At 41.9% G+C, this 8,473-nt stretch overlaps 1 protein-coding gene across 6 annotated transcripts in view; it reads right to left on the reverse strand.

Annotated features, from left to right (window-relative positions):
- The window catches only part of ZFYVE16 (zinc finger FYVE-type containing 16), a 74,321-nt gene extending 66,567 nt beyond the window's left edge, over positions 1 to 7,754 (reverse strand). Inside the window, exons 1-2 of one of the 6 annotated variants that reach the window (XM_055366945.2) lie at positions 7,505 to 7,754; positions 6,956 to 7,035 (exon numbers count right to left, since the gene is read on the reverse strand). The gene's annotated coding sequence lies outside the window, so the exon portion shown is untranslated. Of the gene's footprint in view, positions 1 to 3,038; positions 3,167 to 6,663; positions 6,889 to 6,955; positions 7,320 to 7,504 lie in introns of those variants that run through there. The other 5 variants (XM_031003365.3, XM_019013614.4, XM_055366943.2 and 2 more) reach the window with 5 other exon arrangements.
- Between the last annotated feature and the right edge of the window lie 719 nt (positions 7,755 to 8,473).

Consider the following 8,473-nt stretch of genomic DNA (forward strand, 5'->3'; position numbering starts at 1 on the left):
TTTCTCTTTTCTAAAGCAGTTATTTACTTTACAAACTCCCAATGTTTTGTATAATTTATTTATTATATTTGCTGTTGAACAACTCCTCCCTCCCTGAATTTAAGCTCTATAAGGACATGAATCTTGTATTTTTGTTCACCTATATATTCAAAATGTCTTGACCAGTGCCCGGCACATAAATGTGCTCAATACATACTTGTTGAATAAATATAAACGCTTCCAAAGAGATATAACAGGTCACAATCAAAGGATTGGTTATCATAAATGTGAGGGTTAAATAAAAAAATGGTTGACCATGCAAGAACCCAAAATATGTGCATCCCATTCTGTCTCTCTCAGGAAGCTACTCAAAAACATACTCTGCCAATATAAGGGAGACACCAAGAAAAAGGAAAACCTGAAATCCAAGAAAAAGAGGCTACTACCCACACAGAAGAGACAAATGCAATTCACAGATGACTGTAAAAGGGCAGTCCAGGAAGAGAGTTGTGCAACAGGCCTAGAGAGCAACCCATCAAGATGGAGGCAGGAAAGATGTTGCAAAACAGATCATCAGATGTGTTTGAATCTACTAAGAGGAGACTGATGTATCTGGTTCAAGAGGTTAACAGATCAAATAAAGAATACAAAAGACACATTAAAAAGATATAAAACATTTATTTATAAAGAAATATAAAAGGTACATGTACAAAAGAATTAAGATAATTAACTACGAAAAACAAAAATTATACAAGAAAGGAAATAACCTCACACTTACCTTGTTCAGCTACATACAATACTTACATAGTTAAAATGAGGTAAACACCAAATAACTAAAAGTTAACATATAACTAATTTGGGAATATAGAGGGGAGAGGGGAAGTGAAATGCAGTGTTTAAAGGTAGGAGTTGGTACAAAAAAACCTAAACTCCCATCTTCTGTAATAGGAAATGAGTAAACTATACCTCAAATTGCATTAGGATGGGAATGGGGAGGGGATATCGTCATATATCTAAATATGTCATTTTAAAAAACTGGAAGTGATAAGGAATTGAAGTCACTGACTCTGGAGCAGCCTTTCTCAATTAAGGTTCGGCAAGAGAATTAATCTTTAATGCCCTAAGGCTTCCATTTTATGTAATAAACTAACTTGTCTCCTATGCATCCATCATATTATTAGCTACCTACCCTCTTTGGGAGAATTAAGAAAATAGTTGCTCAAATCATTTTTCTTGTTCAGTGATACAGACAGAAAGCACTGATTGAGAAAGACTGCTTCTGGAGAGTGGGATTCAGGGGTGAGAAGGACTGGGGCAGAAGATTGTTGTTTTTCTCTTTTTTCTTTCTTTTTTTTTTTTTTGAGATGAAGTTTCGATCTTGTTGCCCAAGCTGGAGTGCAATAGCGCGATCTCAGCTCACTGCAACCTCTGCCTCCCAGGTTCAAGCGATTCTCCTGCCTCAGCCTCCCAAGTAGCTGGGATTACAGGCATGCGCCACCATGCCCGGCTAATTTTGTATTTTTAGTAGAGATGGGGTTTCTCCATATTGCTCAGGCTGGTCTCGAACTCCCGATCTCAGGTGATCCTCCTGCCTCAGCCTCCCAAAGTGCTGGGATTACAGGCATGAGCCACCGCACCCAGCCCCCTCTTCTTTTTTGAGACAGGGTCTCACTCTGTTGTGCAAGTTGGACTGCAGTGGCACGATATTAGCTCACTATAGCCTCCACGTGCTGGCTCAAGCAATCCTCCCACCTCAGCCTTCCAAGTAAATGGAACAACAGGTGTGTGCCCCACAACCCAGCTAATTTTGTTTATTTTTTGTGGAGACAAGGTCTCACTATGTTGCCCAGAATGGTCTCAAACTCCTGGGCTGATGTGATCCTCTTGCCTCAGCCTCCCAAAGTGCTGGGATTACAGGCGTGAGCCACCACACCCAGACAGTTTTTCATTATAATCCTTGAAGTACTATTTGACTGTTTATATACAGGTATCCCTTCGATAAATATAAACATTAAATTTAAAATAAACATAATAGTAAAAAGTAGTAGTAACGGAACTCTGAATACAGGATGTATTTAACAAATTAAGCACAGAAACTGAAAGATCTAGAAATAGTTTCTTATTAGCAAAAGCCAGAGAATTTTTTAGAAATAAATTATGGAATTCATTAAATACCATATATTTACAAAACATTCCTATCTATATAGCAATGCTCTACTAAGCATTATGTAATTTCAGGTGCCAAGAAAGATATAAAAAAAGATAATATAATTTGTAAAAGGTATGATATGACAATGTAAATACGGTATACTTTAATGTTTTAACATGAAATCTCATTAAGCTGTGTATATTTCCCATTTCAATCAATTAGTATGTACTTTTTGTGCCAATAATCTACCATATTCAGTATAAGACATAAAAGAAATATAAGATATACTCCCTTTTAAAATAGGTTTATTTATGTATACATATAACTTATTTTAGGTAGTATTTTTACTCACTTGGCTATTTATATATTTTTAAATTTAAGAAAAAATCTTCATAATATTTACAATAAAATGGTTTTTAAAAAATCTCTTCATGATTACAAAAATTGGCAGTAACATGGAAGATTAACCAGAAAACCAACAAAACCAATAGTAAGGAGACACCTAAAATGGTTAAGGTAAGAGATGAAGGCCTGAGCTGAGATAATGCAGTGGAGAAAAAAAGGAAATAGATATAAAGGTGGCTAAAATGAGCCAGGCATGGTGATGCCCGCCTGTGGTCTCAGCTACTCCAGAACCTGAGGTGGGAGGATTAGCTTGAGCCCAGGAATTTGAGACCAGCCTGGACAACAAAGTGAGATCCTGTCTCAAATAAAAATAATAAAATGAAATAAAAGTGGCAAAATAATGAGAAGTTTTGGAGACTGAAAGCAAGGGAGAAAGCTGGATTAGTGCCAGGTTTCCACCATGAGTGGCTAGGGTAGATGGTGGTGCCACTGACCATGACAGGCAATACAAAGAGGAGCAGGATTAAGGGAAAACATGAGTTCACGTTTGGACTGTTTGAAGTACCTTGAGAACATCCTGGGAGAGATATCCAAAAGGCAGTTGAATATAAGAATCTGGAATGCAGGAGAGAAGTCTGAGATAGATAAAGATTTGGGAACTGGCAACACACAGCTGTTAATGGATGAGATCACCTAGGAAGAGAATATATTTAGAAGAGGACAAGAGCCTGCCATCAGATAACTAAAGATCACAACTCATGTTCCTAAAACCACCCAGGATAAAACTTTGCCCAGTTATATGTACTTCAGTAGAAAAATATCCAACATATAATGTTAAATGAAAGAAAATCAAATCACAAAACTTTATGCATAGTGCAAACCTATTTTTACAAATTAAGTTGTAAAAAAAATTAACAAACGCATAGTAAAAAATATGAAGGAACAAACATTAATGATGTTAGTAATACTATAAATCTAGGAATGGGATTATGTAAGCCTTTCAGAGCTACATGATATGTCTTCATACTATTTTACTTTTTTTTTAATAAGCATATACTTGGCCAGCGTGGTGGCTCATGCCTGTAATCCCAGCACTTTGGGAGGCTGAGGTGGGCAGATCCCAAGGTCAAGAGATCGCGATCACCCTGGCCAACATGGTGAAACCCCGTCTCTACTAAAAATACAAAAAAAAAAAAAAATTAGCTGGGCATGGTGGCACGTGCCTGTAGCCCCAGCTACTTGGGAGGCTAAAGCAGGAGAATCGCTTGAACCCCAGGAGGAGGAGGTTGCAGTGAGCCAAGATGGTGCCACTGCACTCCAGCCTGGCGACACAGCGAGACTCCATCTCAAAAAAATAAATCAATAAAAATAAAATAAATTTAAAAAAAAAAGGCATGTGCTCTTGTAAACAGAGAAAACATAATTTTGTTGTTTTCCTTTAAAAAAAAAAGTACAGCACGTTTCCTAAGGTCGGGTGAGGTGGCTCGTACCTGCAATCCCAGCACTTTGGGAGGCCGAGGCAGGCGGATCACAAGGTCAGGAGATCGAGACCATCCTGGCTAACATGGTGAAACCCTGTCTCTACTAAACTACAAAAATTAGCTGGGCATTGGGGGCACGTGCCTGTAGTCCCAGCTACTCATGAAGCTGAGGCAGGAGAATCCCTTGAACCCGGGAGGCAGAGGTTACAGTGAGCCGAGATCACGCCACTGCACTCCAGCCTGGCGAAAGAGCGAGACTCTGTCTCAAAAAACAAACAAACAAACAAACAAAGTACAGCACGTTTCCTTACAATATATTTAAGAAGATAAATATGTGTTAGAAAAACACTTGGATACTGGACTATAAACGAGCAAATAACATCAACAGACAACTAGTAAGATTATGAAAAATATTCAGTGCACTATCAAAGTAATGAGAATTAGAACATATACCATTTATTGCCTGCTAAATTGAAACAATTTTTTAAAATAATAAAAGTACTTGATGTTGGTAAGGGTGTGATTTTTTTTTTAAAGCATGTCAGACACTGCTGACAGGAAACAAACTGGTACTATCTCCCATGAAAACAATGTGACAATATGTACCAATAGCCTGAAAAAGATTCCTAATATTTGATCTAACAATTATCTTTTTAGAAATTTTAGAAAAGAATCCATGTGTTAAAGCTCTCTTAGAATGTATCTGGCAGTTGTCTGGTTTTTACTGGACTCCCCCCAGCCCCCTCAAAAAGAAAATAATTCAAAACAACTAAAAACATGCAAAGATATTTCACCAAATCATTAGTTGAAACAATCTAAACACCAACATTAGTGCACAAAAGAAAATTATACAGGCATCAAAAGTAATGTGTTTAACAAACTTAAAAAAAAGCAAAACTCTATGACCTAGCAATTCTACTTACAGAAAAACACTAGCACGCATACACCAGAAAACATCACAAAGAACTTTCACTGTTGCAAGGGTTGTAACAGTGTAAAATTTTAAACAACCTAACAGCCCACCAATCCAAAAATGGTTAAATCAGCTTTCTCAAACTGTGGTCTCAGGACCCCTGGATGTCCCCAGGAGCCTTTCAGCAAGCTTGTAAGATCCTCGCTTTTCCTGCTACATATCTGTTCAAGGCTGGTGTTTTCTTCATATGCTTCAACCTAAACCAGATAGCACAACAGACTGAACAGAAGCAAACATGAAAATCCAGCTGTCTTCTATAATGCCAGACATTAAAGTGATTCGCAAAAATCTGAAACAATGCCACGCTCCTCTTCTAAGTTTTGTTTTAGAAAATGGTTACTTTTCACTAAAAAATTATTTAATACATGAGTCTGTGATTTTTAAATGAATAAAACATTTTCAATTTTCTGAGTTTTAATTTCCAAAATGGCAAATATACTGCAGCATTAGGAACCAAAAACTCTATTGGTCCTCAATAATTTTTAAGCGTAATTATCCCCAATAATAATGTTAAATGAACTGTAGCACTATTCTATCATGTAACATTATGATTGAGGATAATTAGTGGGAATTTGGCTTTATCTGTAATATAACTGTTTCAAAAGATACTTTGCTCATGTATAATCAAGAAGTCATTTTTATGAAGCTTTTTAAAAACATGGGGAAATGTTTACAACGTAATTTAAATCAAGGAAAGCAGACAATCCAATGATATAAAATCTCATCTCAAGAAAATGCACAGGGGAAAAAAAAGACTCTAAGGAAAAAAGTCAAAATATTATAAGTAATTGACTACTATTACATGGTGGAATTATGATTGATCATTTTTCCTTATTCTTTATCCTATTTTTTCAATTTTTGCCACTAAGCATGCGGTTTAATATCCAGGAGAGGAAAAAAAGGAAGAAATTAGGCGAAAAATTATATATAGTTCTACTGGATTAAACGATTAAACTCCTGACAACTCAAGAGAGGACAAGCTCAAGTGAATAAATGGAGGAATCTGATTGAATCAACAAAGTGCCTATTTTTTGAATTGAAAAGATTAACTTAATATCAAATGTATGGACTGGTTTTCATACAAGTCAAACTAACAAGAAAGAACATCCTTAGTCTGGAACATAATATTTGCAATCACGGTAGTACAAATAAGAGTTAAAAATAAGGTCCTCTTTTGGAGTTCTCAAAAGTACCAAAGGAAAGGCAGCGGGAAAGACGGCCACTGCATCCTTCTGGTCTCTAACCAAGAGAAAATGCATGGGTGCGGGAATGGGCAGTGCGAGAGCACCGGTGGCGATGAGACTCCTCTGCGGGGACCGAGCCTCTGCCACTCCTGAAGAACCACAGTCCCCTCCGCAGTCGCAGCCCCTCCCCAGGCGGGACGGCGGCGCCAGGGCGCTTCTCCCTCCGTCCGCTGGGGTCTCTCCCCCAGGAGCGCCGAACACTCCGGCGGCCCGGGAGGGGGGAACCGGGCAAACAGCCGCCGTGATTGCCCTCCCGGTCCAGTCCGGTCTGGCCCTTCAGGCTCCAGGAGGGGACATCAGATTGGAGGGCCAGGGTTCCCCGGTCAGCTCCGGGGGCTCGGAAAAGGAATCGGTCGGGGCCCAGGCTCTGTCCCCAGAGGAAGAGGGCCAGACCCAGCGCCCAGGTCGGCGGGTCCAGCGGTCACCCCGCCCCCCTGTGGGAACAGCAGGGCTGAGGGGAGGCCCAGACGACCGGTCACGGGGGGCTCTTACCTCCCTACAGCCCCTGCGGAGCTTTTTGGGAACTCGACACGACGTCGCGCTGAGGAGTGAAGAGCGACCCCGGCCGGGAGTCCTGGGAGTGCCAGATCCCGGCTCAGAGCTTCTTTCCCCGCCCCAGGGCTTCTTTCCCCGCCCCACCGGGCAGCGCAGAGAGCGCAGGCGCAGAGGACGCTTTCCTCTTCGGCTCACATGCCCCCTCCCTCGGCATCCCCGGCCGTCTCCAGGCCCGGGGCGCTTGCGCACTACGACGCAGGTTCCGAGCCAAGGGCGCTAGATTTCTTACCGGAAGTGCCTGAGTGGGTTGTTGGGTGATGGGGACGCCTGATGATTCGGCCTTAGGTCGGGACTCGGTTTTCCACTCGACTGCGGGATCGGGAGGCCACTCGCGTCAGTGTCTGACTTCCTTTACCCTTCGCTAACCTAGAGGCAGCTTCCCCGGCCCCAGCCTTAGCCCTTTGCTGAGCCTGCGCGGCGTTCCGGTCTCTACTGGACAGACCCGCCTTCCCGGCAGCTGGCTAGGCCTGCTCTCCGCGCTGCTGGCCCCTCGGAAAACATAACTTTTTGTTTACTTCAAACTGATTTTACAACACGCTGCCCCCCCGCCTCCCCCGCTTCCCCAGCTTCCCCTTCCTCCTCCCGGCAGCAATAAAAATGCTCCCAGCCAACCCCGAGCTCCAAGCCGCTCCAGCTGACTGGACATTCCCAGCCACACTTTCCTTCCCTTCGCTGCGTTAGTTCTGCATTTTTTTTTTAAAGCGGCCGGTAGAACAGCTGTCTCCCTGTCTAAAAGCAAAAGCTGACTTATCTGATGTAGAAATAAAATGTCACTCACTTGATGTATATTTGCTTGTTGAGTTTTGCTACTTTTACCACAAGTTTCCTATAAATTTAAATGAGAGACCCGGCGCGGTGGCTCACGCCTATAATCCCAGCACTTTGGGAGGCCGAGGCGGGAGGATCGCTTGAAGTCAAGAGTTCCAGACGGGCCTGGGCAACATAGCAAGACCCTGTCTCTACTAAAAATGAAAATGAAAAAATTAGCCAGGCGTGTTGGCGCGTGCCTGTAGTCCCAGCTACTGGCTGGGAGTCTGAAGTGGGAGGATCACTTAAGCCCAGGAGGTCAAGGCTGCAGTGAGCTCTGATGGCAACACTGCATTCCAGCCTGAGCAACAGAACCAGACCGTGTCTCTAAAAAAATAAAAAATAAAAACAAGGGAAGAGACATACATGTGGGATCAGATACAGACAGATACAGGGAAAAAGCAGTTCCTCAAAGGTTAAACAGCTCACAGTTCATACTGATCTTTCAAAAATCGCAAGAATTGGCCGGGCGCAGTGGCTCACGCCTGTAACCCCAGCACTTTGGGAGGCCGAGGCAGGCGGATCACCTGAGGTCAGGAGTTCGAGACCAATCTGGCCAACATGGTGAAACTCCGTCTCTACTAAAAATACAAAAATTAGCTGGGTGTGGTGGCGGGCGCCTGTAATCCCAGCTACTTGGGAGGCTGAGGCAGGACAATCAGGACCATTGAATGAACCCAGGAGGCAGAGGTCACAGTGAGCCAAGATCGAGCCACCACACTCCAGTCTGGGTGACAGAGCAAGACTCCGTCACAAAAAAGAAAAAAAAACTTGCAAGAATTATAATTTTTCGAGTATTCCAGCCACATGTGATTTGTGATGAAAGATTTGAGAATCAGGGTTCACATCTTAAATCTGCAGTTTACAACTATAGTTCCTGATCTTTGAAAGATACTTAATCTTTAACCTTGGTTTTCCTAAACAACAAAATGAAATAGCC

Source organism: Gorilla gorilla, chromosome 19 (assembly GCF_029281585.2).
Source record: "Gorilla gorilla gorilla isolate KB3781 chromosome 19, NHGRI_mGorGor1-v2.1_pri, whole genome shotgun sequence".
In the NCBI taxonomy this organism is placed as follows: domain Eukaryota; kingdom Metazoa; phylum Chordata; class Mammalia; order Primates; family Hominidae; genus Gorilla; species Gorilla gorilla.